Raw genomic sequence first — 22,604 nt, forward strand, 5'->3', positions numbered from 1 at the left:
ATTAACTAATCATCACTACTTTATAAATCCATTTCTTGGTAGCTGAAATACACAACTTGTACATACCACTGACTGTTCATTTTGTTATTGCTTTTTTTACCTAGAGGGAACTTGCCCAACCTACCCCTGGTACTGCTCATTTTACTGCTGTGTCCCCTCCACCAACCTCTACCCCCAAACCCTGAAACCCACCCAAGAAATATGGGAACCCCCTCTATACTATCCCTACCCACATCTCTCCCTCCCTGTTCAGGCTAATGGGGTGCCCTGGTCCTACACCCTAGGTGAACCACCCCACCCCCCACATGGACGATCAGACCCGGTATATAAAAATGTAAATATTAGTCATTCCGCAGATTAAATCAAAACAGTTTCATCAAAACAGTTTCATCTCAACGTGGTTATTTCCCTCAGCAGTTCCTGAGCTGCTTCTACCCGCAAGAGCATATGAAATTTGCCTTTGACAGCACCCTTAGCTTTTATTGTTGTGCAATGGATACCTGGGCCCCTTTTGCTTTAAATTAAAACAGGAGTTTAACAAATTATTTTTGTCTACGAGCTGCCCCTGCTGACATGTCTGGGAAAATCTGGCATTTAGTACCCTCATCAATAGCAAATTGCTGAATTGCTTTACTCAACACATTTTCTTTAATTCTATAGTCAGCAAAGTTGATTAAAATTGTGCGCGGGTATTTAGAATTTGGAATTGGATGAGCGGGGACCCGATGTGCCCTGGTTATTGTTAGATCCTCAGAGAAATCGGGAAGCACTTTTTGTTTAATGAATGTTTCAACCCAGCGAAGTGTGTTGGTACCATCACTCTCTTCTGGTACTCCCACAATTCGAAGATTGGAGCGGTGTGAGTGATTTTCCAATTCTTCCAATTTGGTCTCTAATGCGATCTTGTCTGCCGTCACCTCACTGATTTTCTGAATTGTGAAGCTCATCTGACCCTCCAAGTGAGCTATTCTTGACTCTGCCTCCTCAAGCCTTGCGGGAATGCCTGAGGTTGATTCCTCGATTTTTTCAAGCCTACGATGGAGAACGGCTATCTCGTGTGCCTGGGACTTTTCATTTCCCTGATCTCCTCCAGTATGAGATTAAGCAAATCTTTCACTTCCATCTGTTGTGAATTGACCCTGGAAGAAGGAAGTTCCAATTTCTCTTGCTAATTTTTATTCACATTCTTGTTCAACTGATTTGCTGGTGCCTGGCTCTTCTCTATGGGTACCCCAGATCGTTCCTGCAATTGCTGCGAGCTTTCTAGCTGTTGTTCTGAGCTGTTTACTGCCAAGGAGGATTCATCTGAGAGCAATAGCTGATCCACTCTGGTGGATGCATTTGCTTGACAGGGTGGTGAACTCTCTTCTTCAAGATTGGGTGGGACAGAGGGTGCCGGGGCTAGAAGTGAGGCCTCAGCGGGTGGAGAAATGTGTAGCCTTTCAAAAGAGTTAATTGTTGTATCCTCCTCTGGTGTTGCTGGAGGGGCTGTGGTTGCTAGTCAAGGGAGTAGAGTTGCAGGGGGCTGTATGGGCTGAATGCTTTTTTTGACGAACAGCAGAAAGACCTTACAGTTTCTTAGCTCTGCCTTGTTGCTTGCTGGCGTGGGTTCACTCTGCCCCTCATGGTTTCCATCGATTGCAGAGAAGGAGTCTTCCCCCGTTTGTAATACTCGTGGCTCAAACAGCTCTTCCGTAGAACTCTCAGAGATCGAGATCACTCCAGAGCGGTTTGAGACGCCTAGGACTTTCGCCGGGGCTAATGCTCCCTTAGCTTGCATATTGCGTTTTTTCGCTTTCGTTCCTGTCGCTGCCTCGACCCTTCCCACAGCGTTGACTAGTCTTAAATGTCTTCCCATCCTGCTTTGAGTCATTTAAATTTTTCCAACTCTCCACCAAATACCCAATGTCAAGTGTCAGAGAAAAAGGGTCTTGAACGCCAGCTCAGTATGTATATTTGTATTTATCTCTCTCTAAGTATTTCAATGTCCTTTAATGCACAAGAGAAGAAATTATTGGCGCCAAGTAGTGTTGTTTTTCTTTCACAAGGCTGCTGCCTGATGTTATAGACGTCACGGTGCTAACGCCTCAGATCCGCTCTTACCGATTCTGCTGGTCGAGGAAGACGCAGTATAGAGGCCGGTGAACTCCATCCGCAGTGCTCGGTTCAGCTTAGATGTTTGACCTGGATGCCAGGACACTGATATGGCTTGCCGCCAAAACAGTAAACTCTTACAAGTCCCGTTCTTCTTCAAGGTTACACAGGACAATTTCAGCTCGCATTCTCCGTGGTCCACGGTCGCCATTGCTCATTCCACACGGTCACTGTGGCCTTCCCTCTGGGGGGCGGAGTCTCATCACCTGTACTAAGGAGAGGCGGGGATCTCCATAGCTAGCGCTGACCCTTTATATATTCCATGTTCGAAAAATGCCTCGTCTGGAAAGGAGGTATTTTCTTGCCTAAGCTTTCCCTAAGGCTTTGCTAGTATCTGTATTGGCCATCTGGTTTTGAAGCGGCAAGGCCAACTGGGTCATACCTAGCTGGGGAGAGAGATCGGCATTCAGCGCATGTGGAGGGGTGACTCTTTGATCTGAGCAGGGCCGTGCCTGGCAAGGTGAATGATGGCTCCAGCTCCCACGGGGTATCTGATAGCAGACCTCCTCATTCTGAAAGGGCAGGATGTCGCCTCGTAAACCAAGTGCTCCCCGACCCCACCAAACTGGTTCTGGCTGGATTGAGTGATTTGTGACTTTTTAGAACAAAGACTTTTTAGGTATAAACCGCTGCGCTGGAACCTTGTTCAAGTGTGTTCCCTCTGGATGTCAAGACGAAGCTTGCCAAAGAAACTACTTGAGGGCATGAATTGAGAGCGCCTCCTGCTGAAGTCTCAGGGACATTAGGCTTCACTCCGTCAGCCATCGGAATCCATGTGTGAGGAATTCTACTTGCAGGTGAGGCCTCCGTCGAGTAATCCTGAGCCTCTAGTGTGAGGAATGCGGACTGCTAATCCTTGGTAACCCTGTGTGTGGGCCGCTGCAGCTAAGAGAGAGCTTCCGCTGTAGAGAACCCACCTTAATTTGAACCTTTAGAACCTCTGCGGAATTTGTGTGTGGGCCTCTGCAGCTAAAAGAGAGCTGCCGAAGCTGAGAGCCCTCCTTAATTTGAACCTTCAGAACCCTCGCTGAATCTGTGTGGGCTGCTGCAGCTAAGAGAGAGTTGCCGCCGCTGAGAGCCCGCCTTGAATTGAACCTTCGGAACCTTTGCTGAATCTGTGTGGGCCACTGCAGCTAAGAGAGCGTTGCCGTCGCTGAGAGCCCTCCTGTATTTGAACCTTCAGAACCTTCGCTGAATCTATGTGGGCCGTTGCAGCTTAGATGGTGCTCGAGCCGTTGAGTGCCCACTGTTGTGCCATCCTGGTCAAACCATCCTTTGTCCCGTGGGCTGCCACAGCTAAGAGAGAGCTGCTGCCATTGAGTGCCTGCATCTTTGCCAACTTTGCATCATCATGATTTGTCCTGTGGGCCGCCGCAGCTAAGAGAGAGCTGCTGCCGCTGAGTGCCCGCACCTTTGCCAGCTTTGCATCATCATGCTTTGCCTTGTGGGCTGACGCAGCCAAAGGAGAGCTGCTGACACTCAGTGCTCGCACCTTTGCCAACTTTCCATCATCGTGATTTGTCCTGTGGGCCGCCGCAGCTAAGAGAGAGCTGCTGCCATAGAGTGCCCGCACCTTTGCCAACTTTGCATCATCGTAATTTGTCCTGTGGGCCGCCGCAGCTATTTCAATTTCAATTTTTATTTATTATGTTTTTGGCTCTCAAAAGAGGGCCACATAAGACAAGAGACAACAAATACAAATATACATTTCTCAAAATAAAATGACAACTACAGCATTTTCCACTAAACAAGAAAATCAACGTCACATACCTCCATATTTCATCAATAAATAGCTAAAAAACATTTTAAAAAGTTAAAAATATTGAAGCAAAACATTTCATTTGGAGGAGTATATAAGGCCTGTAGAAGAGAATTCATATTAAGGATACCCAATTGCAGACATATTGGTTTTAACCACTTCGACCGAAGTGGACGCAATGCATGGCATGTAAACAATATATGGGAACGATCCTGAACAGATATATTACAAAAATTACATCTGGGAGAAGACCCATACCATTCTGCCAAGAGAATGTTCAGGGGTAACAAATCCTGCCGTAAAAGGAACCAGAATCTCCGAATACCATGAGGTAAATTCCAGGCGACATAGGGTTGGGCAAGCTTCATAGAGTATGAGTTGACAAGGAGATCACCTCCCCTCTTTACTTGCATAGACTTTTTATCCAACGTAAAACATAAATCCCATGACGCCTGTTTCAGAAGGGATTTTAACTGGTTAGGAGAGATAGTAAAGAGAGTACTCTCTTCTAATTCAAGAAGTGCCACAGCCTTTCTAAAGTTCTTAACAATTTGGGAGTACTCTTTTAAATTACCCAACAATTCCCCCTTAAGAAGGAATCTCAAAGATCCCGTTTCTCCTCTAGTAAGGCTAACAACCCATCGAACTAAAGCTGATAGGCCCTGCGCCCAGCTGCTACAGAGACCAAATTCCATTCTGCAGGCGGCCACAGTACAGGCCGGGTTAAGTGATGTAATAGACCTTAATAATTTTCCTTCTACCGTCTGCAGAAAGCCCCAATGCTTTATATCAACCAGTTCCATTCCATACAGGAGAGTTGGAGGAATTTTTGCCCTAAAAACCTCCAGTAAACAGGCAAAATGTCTTCTCCCTGTGGCGGAGTAAATGGCACTCAGACTTTTGCCTTGGGATCTGGCTTTACGAGAATTATTATCAATATGAGGCTTCTCACTCAAGTTAGCGGAAATTATTTTTCCTAAAAAGGTATATGTCTTAACCACCTCCAGTTTCTGACCGCCTACTGCCCAACCAAAATTCTCAGATTTAGATTTTTTCTTCCCTGTAATGCACATGATTTTACTTTTTGAGGCATTTATCCTCATATAATGAGACTCTGCAAAAAAGATGTAAAGCCTGCAGACGATTGGCCAATCCCTTGGGAGTTAGATCCAGGATAAGAATGTCGTCTGCATAAAGCAAGCAGGAAATGGGAGATCCCCGCACTACCGGGGCTATGCCAACACAAGATGAAAGGGTAGCAGGAAGATCAGCAATGTACAGGGAGAAGAGTAGAGGGGCAAGAAGACAGCCTTGTTTTAATCCATTAATGGAGGGGATAACCTGCGATAAACCCCTTTCTCCTTCCTGTAAAACTCGGCACCAGGTGTTCGTATGTAGGGATCGCACCAGATCTAGTAGGAGAGGGGGCATGGCCAAATCAAACAATTTTCCCCACAGCAAGAGACGGTCAACTTTGTCGAATGCTGTGGAGAAATCAATAAAAGCAGCATACACTCCTCCCCCCCGAACTCTTATATATTTGTCCGTAATAACCTGAAGGGCTGTAAGGTTATCCAATGTACCATGTCCCTTACGGAAGCCAGTTTGTTCAAGGGGTAATATCTGATTTACATCAACCCAATCCGTTATTAAAGTGAGGAGACATTTGGCAAAGACGTTTCCAATGGCGTCAAGGAGGGCTATCTGGCGATAATTCATTGGATTATCCCTATCGCCCTTTTTGAATAGAGGGACCAATATGCTCCCCTTCCAAGAAGAGGGTACAATTTTGCTAATGAAGCAAGATCTAAATAAAGGGAAAAGAATCTTACTCCATGAGATAGGATCCTGCTTCAATACTGAAATGGGAAGTTCATCAGGCCCCATTGCTCCAGAGGAGCGCATATCCCTAATGGCCAATTCAATGGTTTTCTCCGAGGGGGAATCAATAGGAAACTCATCTTCTTTAATAATCTCCTTACAATCTACCATTGCAATATTCCCAGCATACAGGTTGGAAATGTAGATGACCCATGATAATTCAGCAATGGGAATGGGGAGAGAGCTGACTCTTGCTCCACAACCCTCGCCAATGAGAGACCAAAATTGTCTTACTTTGCCATAAACAGCGGCCTCCCGAAGTCTTATCCAGAGAGAGTCTTCTTTTTCTTTTCTAAGTTTCATCCTAATTCTGTTTCTCCTTCTTTTTAGCAAGTATATTTTCTTATTTGTTTCGATAGTTCTGCATAAAAATTGCTCCCGCACTAATTTATTTATTTCCTTATTTAGGAGGAAAATTGGTCTGGGAACATAGATCTTTTTTACAGAGAAGCTAGACCTTTTGGCAACAGAGATAACCTCCTTCATAAAATTCTCAAAGTGAATTATTTCGGAACCCTGCCAAACATTCAGTTCTAGTATTGTTTTACCAAGTATACCCTCCAAGCCTTTCTTGGCGTTAAAATTCCAGAAGCATCTACCAGAGTCTTTATGAAAGTTAACTATGTCACTGCTAAAGGACCATGAATCGGATTTAGGAGGGTGAAATGAGAGGCTTATAGTAATCACATTGTGGTCACTAAATAGTGTCGACGAGACCACCAGATCCTTCAATAGGGAGAAAGTACAATAGTCAGTGATTACATAGTCCAAAATTGACTCACTTTGGGAGGATCTATGAGTATATTTAGCAGGGACATCGGAGGGAAGCCTACCATTCACTATTAATCCCTCCGCCGCTGAAAGTTCTTCTAACAACAGCTTCCCTCTCTTAATAGTTTTGATTTTGTTGGGGAAGAGGAATTGGGGAATAAGAAGAGCTTCTTCTTTAAATTTGTTTTAAATAGCTCTAAGCTTAAATTAGAAACTTTGCAATTAAAATCACCTAATAGCAAAACATATGGGGGAAATTCTACATCTTTAATCTGTTTAATATATGAAAACATTTGCTTCAATAGATTATTAAAACATTCATCGGGGGGGGTGTAAGCATTTATTATTACCAGGGAATTAAAGTTTCCCCTACTGGTTAAGCTACAAAGGGACACTGCCTGAAATAGGTTGCTTGAATCAACATAATGAGTGAAGTTCCACTTCAAACTATTGGACAGAGGGCACGCAATTCCCCCTTTTTCACGCCCTTTCTTCGACGGAGCAGCCACAGCCTCTAGAACAAAATAATCTCTCCCTGCACACAATCTACTGGCGCACCAGGTCTCTTGGATGCAAATCACACTAGTGTTCAGAGAGAACAAGTACTGTAATTTCTCAGGGCTACTGTTTATCCTGGCGGCATTCCAAGAGATAATTTTCAAATTACTGCTAAAGATGTTGAAAAAGTTTAGGGTTGTCTGTGGCTTTACTAGACAAAGCACCGGGCAGCCAATTCCACCGCTGGTTATCTTCTATTGGAAGACTATTTTGAATTAACGGGGGGGGGCATTACATGTGTCACCAGACGAGTGTTTTTCGATACCCATATTTTTAAATCGTCATAAGAGGTAGTGGGACCATCTTTACCATTGCCATGCTGGGGAAGTCTATTATAAGAGAGACTATCTCTTCGAGAAGAAAAAACAGGTAAAACATCAATTCCCCTACACTGGAAGTTCTCAGCCTGTTGCAATATAAGATTTACTATGAATTTAGAATAGAACTTTACCCTAGCGTAAGGCGAGGCAGCTGTTCTGGATAAGAAAACTAAGTCAATATCATTTGTTTGGATTAACTTTAAACTCTCTATGCTTTTAAAACATTTGAGTAACCATGCTCTATTTAAAGGCTGATCAGAATCAAATAGCGATAGAAAATCCAAAGTCAATGTATCAACGAAAGCTTCTGATACTTTTGTGTGCAGATGGTTAGGCCATATAACGTTGTCACCAATAGCATGAAAAGCAGGGGCAAATGGATTAAGAACCGCAGGTACAGTAGGACCTAACTCCATCAACTCTACTGCGGGGGGAGGGATCGGCAAACCTACTACATTTAAGGAGGGGTCTCCCGCAGGAAGGATAGTGCAATTAGGAGAAATTTTAATATCTGCTGCAGAGGGATTCAAATTGTCAGAGGAATGAATGGCAACTTCCTGACTCAAGGACCCATTCACGTGCTCTTGAGTACTGGGTTCAATTATATCAGGAACATGGGAATCCTCAAAAATTATTTGTCTCTGCTTTTTTTTCCTATATCTGCGGATTGGTTTTCTCTTTTTTACTTTATTTTTTCTGTGATTTCCAGTTTTTACTTTTTCTGCACCCCCTACCACCTTACTTTCAGGCACAAAAATTGGAAATAGCTCTTTTTCAGGTTTTGGAGCGGTAACATCAACATTTTCTTCTTCAATTTCAAGGACAGAGTTATTTACACAGTTAAATGCAGAAGATGTGGGTACTAGAGAGGGCTCATTTTTAGAGATAACCACATGTTTATTTTGGACTGGATTAACATTTCCGGCTTAGTGGTCACTGCTCAACTCAGACCCATGCAATCCAGCCTTAGGATCTAAATCACGACCCTTTTCCGGAAGCTTTAACAGTAAGACATTTAATATCTGAGTAACCGACTCCAAAATACAATCAGAGCTACCCACAAATTTACCCAGTAACAATAAAATGGATGCCAACAAATGTTCCAATGCAATCATAGATTCAGAAATAGGTTTTTCCAATTTATCAGAGCCTGGGGGACCTATGGGACCAATGCCAGAGATATTAAGCAATGGGCTCTTCGATATGTTATACTGTGAGGAAATATCTTGCGATTTTATGGAGGGGGTACTACTATAAAGCATGATATAATATTATATAATATATATATATATATATATATTTATATATATATATATTTATATATATATAAATATATATATATATATATATATATATATAAATAAAATAATATAATATAATATAATATAATATAATATAATATAATATAATATAATATAATATAATATGATATAATAATATAATAATAAATATAAAACCAGATGGAGTAGCACCAATAGGAGACTTAATCGCTTCTGATGATTTCAAAGTAGCATCAGCTAGGTAACGACCGCATAGCTCCAGGTCAATACTCGACAAATGGGAGTCCCCCCTCACTTCCAACTTTGGCGGTGAATCTCCCATTTGGGCATTAGAATACAACACTTTATGGTTTGAAGCTACATTTTTTTGTTGGCCGCCTTCAGAACTGGGAACAAAGAGTTTAATAACACCAGTTAATTCAGAAGACACTGGACAAGGCTCATCAGTAATCAAGGAGCCCGAATATTCTTCATTCACCAGAAAAGGGACCTTCTTAACCACCACAGGGGCTATGCCAGATGGGGATGCTATATCAGAAGCTTTGTTTGCGGCGTTTAACAAATCCTTATCCTGGGGTTTTTCCCACAGTTGTAACAGCTGACATTGACCCTTTAATAACAAATTATTGGAAGCCTTATTTCTAAGGGGGTTGGATCTTGTCTTCATACAGGACCTTCCCCCCAATAATCTCCCTGATCGTAACTTTTTAGCAGTCATCCTTGTGTGTGTAGAAAAAGGGGGAACGTAGCCCCGATGAATATGATTAATAACAATTACAATATAAATTTAAATAATTGGAGGTAAGACACGAAGAGTTCCTGTACAAAAGGACAATGTCTATGCTGACATATTATACCATGTAGTACTAAACACTAAATATTTTCAAAAAATAAATAATAATATAAAAGGGTAGGCCCAGCCCAGCCTACTTCAGCCACTGAGGGCCACAGAGGGCCCGCCCTTTGTCCGGGCTTAGTCCGGCACGTCCTCGCGGGACGAGGGACCTGCCGGTGCTTTATGCGCCGCCTGGCGCGCTGGTTACGGCGTCGTCGCTGGCCCCCTAAGGATGCTGGGGGATGTGGTCCGGCTGGCGGAGCCAAGCCCGGCCGGCCGTTGCTGCAATGAGGATGGTGGAGCCAAGCCCGGCCGCTGTGCAGGTAGGTCGCATACCACAGTTCAGGCAGCGAACGTAAAGAAAATGAGAAATAGGGGACTCGGCCCCTGCCGGTGCTTTATGCGCCGCCTGGCGCGCTGGTTACGGCTTCGTCGCTGGCCCCCTAAGGATGCTGGGGGATGTGGTCCGGCCGGCGGAGCAAAGCCCGGCCGGTCGTTTGCTGCAATAAGGATGGCGGAGCCAAGCCCGGCCGCTGTGCAGGGAGGTCGGAAACCACAGTTCAGGCAGCGAACGTAAAGAAAATGAGAAATAGGGGACTCGGCCCCTGCCGGTGCTTTATGCGCCGCCTGGCGCGCTGGTTACGGCGTCGTCGCTGACCCCCTAAGGATGCTGGGGGATGTGGTCCGTCCGGCGGAGCCAAGCCCGGCCGGTCGTTTGCTGCAATGAAGATGGTGGAGCCTAGCCCGGCCGCTGTGCAGGTAGGTCGGAAACCACAGTTCAGGCAGCGAACGTAAAGAAAATGAGAAATAGGGGACTCGGCCCCTGCCGGTGCTTTATGCGCCGCCTGGCGTGCTGGTTACGGCGTCATCGCTGGCCCCCTAAGGATGCTGGGGGATGTGGTCCAGCCGGCGGAGCCAAGCCCGGCCGGTCGTTTGCTGCAATGAGGATGGCAGAGCCAAGCCCGGCCGCTGTGCAGGTAGGTCGGAAACCACAGTTCAGGCAGCGTACGTAAAGAAAATGAGAGAGCTGCTGCTGCCGAGTGCCCGCACCTTTGCCAGCTTTGCATCATCATGCTTTGTCCTGTGGGTTGACGCAGCCAAAGGAGAGCTGCTGACGCTCAGTGCCACCACCTTTGCCAACTTTTCATCATTGTGATATGTCCTGTGGGCCACTGCAGCCAAGGGAATGCTGCTGCCGCTGAGTGCTCGCACCTTTGCCAACTTTGCAACATCGTGATTTGTCCTGTGGGCCTCCGCAGCCAAGGAAATGCTACTGCCGCTGAGTGCCCGCACCTTTGCCAGCTTTGCATCATCATGATTTGTCCTGTGGGCCGCAGCAGCCAAGAGAGAGCTGCTGCTGCTGTGAGCCCACCACGGAGCTGCAGGACGAGAGTCATCGCCGTCAACAGCCCGGGCCGCCGCAGCCCCGTGTTGCTGCTGCTGAGAGCCCGCCTGTCCCCGAGTGCCCAAATCATTGTGGGTGCACACTGTCAGCCACTTCCTCTAAGACTTGTGGTCGCTGGGAGTCCGCCTGTCACCGCCTCCACGTCTTCGAGAAGCTACGTGCTGAGTCCCCTTCCAACAGCAGGTATTTGGTGCACAACCAGTCGTGTAGGCCCCGGCCTTGAACTCAGTCAGTGCCACGTTCTGGTGAATACGTTATTGCATTTTTAATTCCCTACTGGTTTATGTGCGTGGTAGTTTGTTAAAAAGCTTTGAGAGTCTTGAGCTAAACATTAGATGAAGCTACTACATTTTTCTATACCTACTGAATTGTGTCCTTTTGTGGTGTCGTTTCCGCCTTATTGTGCATGGTCATAAATGCTACACACACTGCCTCTGAGATAGGCCTAACTGCTCGTGCTACATTACCACTGGGTTGAGCAGGGGTTATCAAAGGGGGTAGCCCACTTGCCCTGACTTAGGAAGAAGGTTCCCTATTTGGACATTGGCGCCAGCCATTCCCAACAAGAGACCCCCATTTCTAACACCAACACACAGCAAAAAACACAGGAGGCAAAGGCAAAAATATTGGGGAGACCCACGGCAATTATGCCAGGTTTAATATCAACCTTCTGGTACCTTGGTACAGCATAGTCAGGCTTAACTCAGTGTGGAAAGTGTTTATGCAACAATTCAAACAATAACAAAGAGAAACATAACACAATAAAAAATACCATACCAATTTAAAATAATGGAGTAATCATTTAATGAATAATTTAAGACCAAAATGACAAAAATAACAAGAAATATGCAATTTTAAAGATGTATGTCAAAATAGTACAAATTGCTAACAGGGTTATCTGGTCGCACTTGGCCAGGACAAAGTCACATGGTCAGGCCAACCACAATGGAGTGCGGCCAGCTACGGAGCCCCAGTTATGCCTGCTGAACAAGAGTACCTTAAATCCTGGTGAAGGAAGTGACCCGATTAGGATCACCCGGGTCACTCACAACCACCTCTTAGCCTTCCATACCAAATGAAGAATATGTCAGACAGTAGAGAATACAAACCAATAGTAGTTTATTGAAAGTACAGTCAGAGTGGAGCCCTGTCTGCCCAGTCGCTAGGAGGGCGGCAGAGGGACCGACATCAGCAAGCATAACAATACATTATATACATTGCAAAACCAATGTAAGCATGCCCACCATGGAATTTTCCAGAGAGATGCAGCTAGACCAAAAATTACAAAGGAGTACGTTTCACTATCTACCAGTCAAGGTCATTCTGCCCGTGCCCGCCACTAGACAAGTGGGGGAAGGCTTCTATCTAAAGTGATAGGTGTGCGTTAATAAGAACAGTACATTCATTACTGTAGCAAAACTCAGCTTTGAAGAAACATAACTCAGAGAAGGCCGTTTCTCGGAGTAGACAAAAGATTGTTTTTGATCATGACACAAAATGGCACCTGTACACAAAATGGCGCTGTGAATGCTAACTTACATAAAACAATGCGAACACATGATTATTAATCCAACACTGGTTGTGGAGTGTTGCATTGTCCCATGTCGAGGATGCATCATGCGTCATCTAGTTCCAGATAAGTCTTTCTTCTGAGTTTCCCCACAGATCCACAGGTGTACTGAGAATGTGGGTCAGAGGGTCCACTATTTATACCTGCTGCCCACTTTGAAGTAGGAGAAGTTTCTAGAGGCTTCCACCTCCACTGAACTGTCAAGCAGACCCTTCCTCCCTGCTGTGGCTCCAGCTAGTCTTGGGGTTACACAAGACCAGTGTCAAACCCTTTGTGAGAGTCCTTAGGCATAGCCTTTATGATGTGCAAGTGTGGTAGGTGACAGCACTAGCCCTTCATCAACTCAGAGTGTCCCATGCTGCCAACACCTAGCTTCCCTTTGTCTCACTGTCTGGGAGCAATACTCAAAGACCAAATGCCAGCTACGCCTAGTCATGTGACCCTGGAACAGGATTCAGGCACCAAATGTTTGGGAAAAGAAAAGGACAATTTTCCAAAAGTGTCATTTTCAGAATTGCGACAAAAAATCTGATTTTACCATTAAAGAAGGCTTTCAAATTTTTAGACACCAAACTCAAACTGTCTTCTTGCTCTGAATAAAAGGTATCATTTATTAAATACAATAAGGTTTTCCTACGGGAAAAATAGACCTTGCAGTAGTGAAAAACAAATATAGGCTTGCAGTAGTGAAAAACCCTAAGAGTTTTTCTCTACCAGGACATTTACATCTTAATAGTACATGTCCAACTTATTAAATACACAGCATCCTTCCCTCTGGGCTGTTCGAGTCCTACCCTAGGGATGACTAATGTTTATTAAAACTGAATTTTTGGGCCTGGCAAAATATTTACCGTGCCAGGTCAAAATGTCAGTTTTAAAACTGCACACAGGCTGCAATCACAGGCCTGGTGCATGTTTAAATGGCTACTTACATGGGTCCCACAATCAGTATTGTAGACCCAGTAGTATCCTTTAATTTACAGGCTCTGGGTGCATGTATTACCCCTGTCCTAAGGAATTATAAGTAAATTAAATATGCCAAATGGCTTTAATGCAATGTTTCCCTGTTCAAAGGAGAGAGCACACGCACTTTAGCAATGGTTAGCATTGGTAAAGTTTGCAGAGTCCTTGTTAGAAGGTGGTGCGCTGCGTTTGTTAGAAGGTGGTTCTAACACTATTGGCTGCCCAGATTTCTCACTTTTTGAGCACCTAATTGTTGAGCTTTTCATGTGGGGGAGCCTCATAAACTGGGACTCACCCACAGTGAACTCAGGATGTAAGAGACTGCATGGGATTTTACTGGTGTCCCCCTGGCTTGTCCAGGCCACTGCGTAGCAGCTGGAGTCAGGGACACCACGCTGGTTAGATGCAGACACATGTGTACATGTGAGTGCACACGTGTAGGGGCTGCGAAGGGGAGATTCCTAGTGTGCGCAGTCCAGGAGCAGCTACAGAATGAATGGTGCGGCAGTACTTATGCAGAATTGGGTGGTGACATGGAATAGGCTTTATACAGTGGAAGGAACCATGCCAGGGAAAGTCAGTGTGTTTTACTGTGCTTTTCACTTCATTATTCCCTAAAGGGGAGGTGGAACCCATGGGCTAGGGTAACTTCCATAAGGCCTACAGATCCCAGACATGCACTAAAGTCCACGGTAGCGGATGTGAAAAGAAGTATTCTGCAGAGTCCAAAGTCATATTTGTACTACTTTTGGGCTATACAGAACAGTCATATTTTTCTGAGCCAGCCATGACCAGACCCAGGCTGAGGGTTGACCTCAGCTGGATGGATTGATAACCTTTCTTCCACAAGCTAAGGCCTCATCTCCAGGAAGAGAAGATGGGTGGAGCTACAGTCTCATCCATTAGCAGCTGTCACTGGGTGCCAGGCACCAGGCTGCACCAAGGAAGGAAGGCAGTGAGGGGGAAGGAGTTTGGTTTCAGAGGCCATGTGGCCAGAGACAATGGACGACACCATTTTGAACAAACCCAGAGGCTAGACAAGGAGAAGGGAGCAGGGGCAGGGAAGTGATGTGTTGCTGTTTGATAGGACCAACAGAGACTTCCTGCCAGCCCCTTCTCAACTTTTAAAAAGTGCTTGGACAGGAAGAGAAGCTCTCTCTGGGGTGTGGTCTGCTGAGGCGGAAGTTGCTGGAGCTTGGCAATGGGCAGTTGGAAGGAGGACCCTCCTGACTGCCCCACAGGCCCCTAACCGCGGCAGACGAAGAGCTCAGGACCGGTGCACAGAAGCAGGTGCATCTGCGCAGGGAGAGGAGGCGCGCAGGGAGCCAGTGAAGACAGCTCCCTGCAGAATGCACCCTCTTGGAGACCCGGAAGGCAAAAGAGAGTGCTCCAAGTGGCTGGGGGCACCACCAGGAGCAAGAAGACGCACAAATGGGGCAGATTGGAGCCCCAGGGGCTGAGATATGGCCCCCGGAAGGTAGGCAACCGTTAACCCCTAAGAAGAGCGAAGACGAAGTACTTGGGGCTCCGCGACCGGTCTCAGAGATTTCCCTGGGGTGGGTCAGGTCCCGGGGGCTGCCCCAGTAGGAAGCAAAGTCGGGGGCGCTGTCGCACCCCCCCATTAAGTTGCCAGAAGTGGGCCAGGAGCCCACTCTGGCCCCCAGTGATGTAAAGGAGGGGGGCAGCAGAGCGCCGTCGCATTCCCCCGCAAAAATGTGCCCTGGGACCCCATCTCCGGGCCCCCAAGCAAAGTCGGGGAGCTCCATCGTGTTCCCTGTGAAAATGGCCCCCAGGGGGGGACAGGAGCCCATTCTGGCCCCCGCCGATGCTGGTTACGGGGGAGCACCGTCGCGCCCCTGAAGATTTTAGGGGGCCCGGGACACCATCCCTGGGCCCCGATTGTGGCCCAGGACCTCATCCCCGTACCCTGATGTAAAGGGAAATGTTGGGGGGAGTGCCGTTGCACTTCCCCGAGGTCGAGGGGGACCCGCAGGACTCCCAGCGTCTGCCTGCCAGAACGGGCAGACCTGAAGAGAGGTGCCGGCTCCCACGGACGCACAGAAGAATGCTGGCCGGGCAGGGAGCCGGTGGGGGCAGCCGGGGGTGGGCTCCCCGGGCTGCCCCCCAATGAAGAAGGCATGCGGGGGTTCCGGTGGTACCAGGACCCCAAACATGAAGAGGAGGAGCTGCACGGGGCACGGGTGGGACTGAGCCCCAGAAAACCGCAGAGTGGCCGGTGTTGAGCTCTCCGAGCCGCATCACATTACCTGGGGGTCCGGGTGGGACCAGGCTCCCCACCGAGGCCAGGAAGGTGACAAAACCGCCGTCTTCACCAGCGCTGCTCTCCCGGGCACAGCGGGAGAACCACTCATCTATTATGCGCATAACAGGAGCACAATCAACCCATAATGCCTTGGCAGGCATTTGGAAGTCTGCCATTTTGATGCTTGGTGGCCCCCCAGAGGAGGGGGGTCACCCTTATTGGTGAAATGGTTCTGGAGGGAGCTGCTGGAGAAGGGTAGTCTCCTCCAGAGCATGAAGAGACACGTCACCCTAAGTTTCCTGAGGATTTCAAAACAATAACCCCTCAAGGGCTCAGTGAAGATTGCTTCACCTCCTTGGTTGAAACTTTTGTTCTACAGCTGGTAGTGCATTAAGACGTGCATCATGGAGTGAAGGGCTGAGTTGAGGATGTCTTGAGAAGGGTATCCCTTGGAGGTGAAGGGGTGGAGTTGCATTGAAATGCATTTACTAATGGTTATTTCTTTTAGAGGGACTGAATTTCACGAGTTTAATGTGAAGTACATGTAAGGTGATATCATAAGCAAAGTGGGGTTATGTTGTCAGACATTCCTGCTAGGGTGTCTGGCTGTATAGGCATAATCCTGTGATTTCATATGTGATGCTTTTAGGGGCTGTATTTGCAAAGCATTCTAATGATACCCAAATGTGCTGAGTGCTGTCATTCTAAAGTGTGCGTAAACATGTATTCTTGCTGCTGCGCTTAGGTTTAGACCCCAGACTGCTAGCCCTTAAGATAGAGATGTATACTTTACGGGCAGTAGGAGATGCTCAGTCAGGGTCATGTGCAACCAAGACAGGTATACCCCTTTTTAATGCTTGTTGAGGTAATGGGGGGGGGGCACTGGGATGGTGCAAGTTCGCAGGTCCCTCCCTCCAGGTTATGTTCAACTAACTGCATTGGGGGCAAGATGATGTGCATATATGGGAGTGGTGATACTAGACCCCACCTCCCGGTAGGAGGGGTGGAGATGTTATGCAATGTCACAAAGTAATTCCAACAGCTTATTTATATTTGTAAATTGGTGCATAGTATTAAGAAGTGTGTGTGTTTAATAGATGTACTCTTACTTTTATAAAGCAAAGTACAGACTGGACAATCAATTATTGAGTGTTATTTGTGCGCACTTGCAAATGGAGATTACTAGCCCACACCACCTCCCTTGAGTAAGCCTCAGACTGCTCTGCAACGCTACCCTCTGAGAGTCAGGCGCTACAATTGGGTGTTTGGTTCCCAGTGAAGGACAAATGTAGTCATGTTATTTGTGAAGGTCTGACAGATGCTGTCTCGTTTTCCAACAGACTTAAAGCCGGCTAAAATGAGATCAGCAAAATAGAAGGCTAGAAGACAAAAGGTTGGGGGGAAACCACACCGAGGATGTCAGGTCCAACACGTTTGATGGGTTTTGTGGTTGATGTCCAATGATGGTATTGATGTTTCTGTCTATAAGGCACACAAAAAGAGAAGAATCTGGTCAACTGGAGAATATTGAGAAAGGAGCGCATTGGTTAAAAGAATGCAAGTTAAAAATGTTTTATTATAAATCAATCTCATGTTGCATGTGCCATGGTTGACAAATTTTAAACGTCACAATTGAGCTTTTCTTTCTTGTCCTACAATGTAGAATATCCCTCACTTACCTGACAGGAATTTTAGATTCTCTTAACATAAGACATATTTGATTTGATTCAATTTAGACCTCTACTGAGGGCAACAAATACAAAATACATGACTTTAAAACAATTATTTCATACACTTTAAAACAGCTTTTAAAAACTCTTTAAAAACTTGAACAAATTATGTCAGACAAATTCATCAGGGGGCGACTTGCATAGCATGATTAAGTCTTGAGCAGAAGGGACATTATATCTAAAAGAAATGTGCTTTATGAACTGACACCGGCCTCTACCAGGATCGGGTTTGGGCAGACTGACAGAACATTAGGTAGATCTTGTACTCCTCCCTTACACAAATCACAGGTACCTGATATATTTTTTTAGGTTATTCCATCTGGATGTATAAACTTCAAATGGGAGGATTCTAAACTGCATTAGAAGAATGCATCGCAGTACTCTGTGTTCTAGCTGAAAGTGTAGATATAGCTTGGGAGATGTATTGCTTTTTACACATTGTTCGTAGTGTTTTAATTTCGAACAGTGCTCCACATCCAATTCGAAGCTTATTCTTGGTGTCAAGTTCTTTAAAAAAAAGCTTCAAATGGACTGGTGTCCAAGATTGTAAAAGTACTACTGTGCACTGAGAGGCATTAAGAGATATATATTAAGATTCCTATCAAATGTGTACTGTGACGATTCATCGCTAAAAGTCTCCAATTTTTATATGTGTCTTAGAGATAGTTGGTCGGCGTGTTAAAGGTTATATGCCCATTTTAAGGCACAGAGGTGAATATTATCTCTCCCAAACACTCCTTGATTTTCTCTTTGTTTCTATTTTAGCTTTGCTTCAAGGTAGGTGGTATATTTTCATCACCTTACACAAATGTCTCTGGGGAGTGTTTTGTGGTGAAAGCCTCATTTACCTGACCTTCTTTTAAATTATTGTCCGGTATTAAGCATGGATTCAACAATTCTTATAGCGTTTTAGAGAATTTGCGTTCACCATAACATATGGAGACATCCAGAGCTGTGGTTCTGCAAAATACAGGATGCCATTGCGCAGACAGGGAGATTTATAGAGTGGCTTGCAGGTGGACTGGTAATCATGAAAATTAGGTCAAAGGACTTGGACACCAGATTGTGAATGTGCAGGGTCCCTTTGATTATTTTGTTAACATTTATGTTGGGTGCAGCTGTTTCTTTCTTTTCTGCTAGAATTGTCCGTTAAGGAGAGTTTTTCATAATTGATGCTTTGTGTCTTTAATATATTTAAACTGTCTGTCACCTTAGTGAGGGAGATTCTAGATTATGTGAGGATGTTGAGGATGTTTTGTGATGTGTCAATAAATGAATGCATAGAAACACCAATCAATAACATGACAACCAGCCACTACATAATTCCTACATTTGAGGGCCCAGCTGGGCTCCTGGGTGAATCACCCCCTCCCCTCGCACACATTTTCGAATGGGGCACATATACAACTCTCACCTCCTCCCTAGGATTTTGAGGTGGCACCTAAAATATTAACAGTTGCAGACAAAACCCATCTCTCTGTAGCCATGCTACTCATGGACTGTCTCCAAGTAGCTCTGTAACCTGAGGCACAAACTCTGTGGGGGCTCCAAACGTCTTTGTCTTTATTTATTTTTTATTTGCGTGCAGTCATTGAGGTGTTGAACCTCTCCTAAATCTATTGTGTTTGTCATACCACGCAAGCCAGTTGAGTACGGAAAGGCAGGCGGTGCTATGTTATGCTAATGTTACTTTGGCTGGACTGACTTGGGAAAGAGAATGACAGCAATAAAATAATTACGAAAGAGTCTCGGAGCCCCTGCTGAGTTTGCTCCTTTGGTTACAACTTTCCCTCCAGAAATGTGATCTCCTGCGTCCTTGCCTGCATCGGCCTGTCCCCTTGCTTGCACATCGTCGGCTGGCGGCAATACACATGCTCTGTTCAGACTCAAGCGCTGTGCTGTTTGCAACAGTGGGGCAGCACGAATCGTGAACATGCACTGACTCAGCTTGGGGCAGATTTGCCCAGTTTTCTGTTCCCTTTAAAGGTGGTGTGTGTCTTATAAGCAGCTGAGCTTTGGAAAATCAAAGGAAGGGTTGTATTCTTCCGGGTGGTTGCCCCATCTCGTAAAAATAAACGGCCCTTTCCCTGCGCGGCCCAGCAGCGCCGCACTGCCGCTTCCTGGCGGCTTGTCTTCGGCACAGCGAGGGCCGAGGGGTGGCCATTGTTACCAATAACCAATTAAAGCTCCCGCGCGGCTGCAAAGGGAGGAAGAGCTGAGGCGAGAGAGCTCGTTTTATGAAGTCACCGCCCCGGATATCGGGCTTTCAGATCTAGGCTCTAAGAAGCGGACACAAAAAGCCATTTTATTGCATCCGAGCTATAAATTAGGTACAAAGTCCCCCATTCTCGTAAGGGCATACCGTAAAAATAGAACTCAGCAACAAAGCTATTTTGTGTAATAGCACCAGCAGCTCAGAAATTAGTTGACGGCTTTAAACCAAAATTAAAAGTCTATAAAATAATGTTTGAATCCAGATTAAAAGATCATTCTGAAACTTAGTGAATGGAGGGAGAGACCCGTGGCTTGGTTCCGATACACGGAATATGCCCATCAGCGCAACCACACGTCTAAGAACCGATCAACTCTGCCTGGGAATCGCCCGCGCCTCCCGCAGCCCTCCCCTAGCCTGCACATTCCTTGGTGGGAAACTCTTCGTCCTATTCAGAGCGTAGCCCTGTGCACCTCCATTGTCACGACATTGGAGGCAACCGGAACTCACTGGGGATACGAGCATCTGTCACGTTGAGCGGTGTCATTCCTGTTTCATCTCTCTACCACATTTTCAAGCTTTCTCTCCATTACCCTTCTCTCTCCTTGTAACATTATCCACCTGCCTTGCCTTCCCTCTTGCCCATGGGTCCCGCGCGCGCTCTTTCTACTTAACTTCTTTCTCTCTGCGCCACTATCTCTCCAGCTCTTTCTCTGTGTTTCTCCCCCCTCCTCTTTCTTTCTTCCGCCTCTCTCTCTTTCACATTTGTCTAAGTCTCTCTCGTTGTGTTTCTCTTATCTAACACCCCCCCGCCCCCCTCCAGTCTCCTTCGGTCTACCGGACTCTCCCGCTCGCACAGACTTTCTATTCCTGTTTCTCACGGCTGTCTCTGGTGCGCGGGGACCCTCACCCATCGCTGCCTCGAGCCCCACTCTCACATACATCTCTCCCTCCTCGGCTCCCCATCTCCCTGCTGCTGCTGCCTCCTCTCTCTCTCTCTCTCTCTCTCTGTAGTTTTCACTGCTCCCCCAGCCCCTCCCGGCCTCAGCAGATCTTCCTCGGTACGTAAGGCAGCACGCGCATGTGCATCTATGGGGGTGGAGATGGCTGGGAGGTGGAGTGTGACAGTTGGGGGCTGAGGAGAGGGGGCCGCATCTTAACTTCCTGTTAACCCGAATCCTAAATGTGGTTTATTTAGGGAAGCAATTATGGAGCCCTACAGAGCAGGACCACTGCTTAATCGGGGAAATTAACTCTAGTTATGATGAAAGTGCTACTGTGTGCTATATGTATTTGGAACACTGTCACGGGACTTTAGCATACGAAGATGGTCAGACCCGGTAATTATGGTGCCATTAGTTATCAAGAACAGAAACAATGCCTCCTCCGGTGGCTCCTTTAATGGGAAGCAGTCGCAGCCGCTTTATAAGAAAGAATAACTCACCGTTGTCTCCCAAATGTCTCAATTAGGGCATGCGGTGGCGCGAATCTTCCCGCGGTTGTAGCTAAAGGCTGCGAATATATGATTTTTCAAAATCGTGGAAAAGACATCGTTGTAAATGATGTTTCCCAAGGCTGCAGAGTAAACCGCGCCCCCTCGCCACTAATTCTCATTAAGTGGTTGGCATTGGCAGCTAAAGGTCGGAAACTTCAGGAGGTTTGTGCAGAGCTGCGAAGCGAGGCGCTGCATAAAATACCCGCTTTATACAAAACGGCGCTGTGATGCACCGCGGTCACATATTCTTCATAGCCGGAGAAAGAAGAATTGAAAACTAGTCCACACGCGTAAATAGCAAATGAAACACAGTTCAAACGTACAGACGTGCAGACACCAACGTTCACACAAGCCACGAACTACACCATAAAGACACGCCTGCTTAGACGTTCAACCCAGCAGACATTGCCCCACACAAATATGCCGTCCTGCTGTGAAGCTTCTTAACTTTGACCTCCTATCGCTGATTCCGCAGGAAGGGGAAACATCCCTTCGCAAATCACTTTCTTTCTCGCTTTGTTGAGAGAGCGGATGGGGCTAGACATGCCGGCTTTTGAGTGAGGGAACCAAGTCTCGTCGTCGGTTCAACATCCTGTGATTCTGGGCAAATCACGTAGTCTCCCTGTGCCTCAGCAAAAATGAATGTGTCTTTGTGTGGTAAACATGAAATAACATTAACATTAAATAAAGTGCAGCAAAGATGTGCTTTCTCGCACCAGAACGGGGCGGTTGAGTTTCTAGAAAGCACGTGCCCTGCGTGCCAAACTGTGAAAATCCCCCAGCGACAGAATGAGGCCATTCGTCTGCCCACACATGAGAGCGGCACAGGACAGCGTCTTGCCCACAGTCCTAATGCGGCACCAGTTAGATGTACAGCCCACGGAATCCATCCCAAGGAAAGCGACCTGTTTGTTTTTAGTGTGTCAGCGCCTCAGAAAAAACCGCACCTGCCAGTTTCTCACTTTACGAACATGACAAAGTGCCAGACTCCTAGCTGTCCTGTAATCCTTCTTCCTGCTAACCCTAACACACACAACCCCATCCTCAAAAACACATACAGCACACTCGCCCCCGCCGCTCGTCCCTGCGCAGTTACCACTACGATCGGGAGAGTGGCGCAGGAATGACGCAACGGCTCCTAACATAAGTCTGGAAAAGGGCACGTAATGCATTATTTTGCTGGCCCACCGCTCCCTCCCGGAACTGGGTGGATGGGTGTCCTGTCAGACAGTTCTTTAACTGGAAATAAAGACGTACAGGAGAGTGCCCGTTTACTCCTGGGAAGTCCCAGTACACAGTACGGGACAGTACCTTTCCATTTAAAGCACTGCTCTCAGTTGTGCCATGATAGTGTAAAGAAGGGTTCGATATTACCTAAGGAAGTGCTTACATCCAGTTGGCACTTAGA

The sequence above is a fragment of the Lissotriton helveticus genome, chromosome 4_1 (genome assembly GCF_964261635.1).
Source record: "Lissotriton helveticus chromosome 4_1, aLisHel1.1, whole genome shotgun sequence".
Taxonomy (NCBI): Eukaryota; Metazoa; Chordata; class Amphibia; order Caudata; family Salamandridae; genus Lissotriton; species Lissotriton helveticus.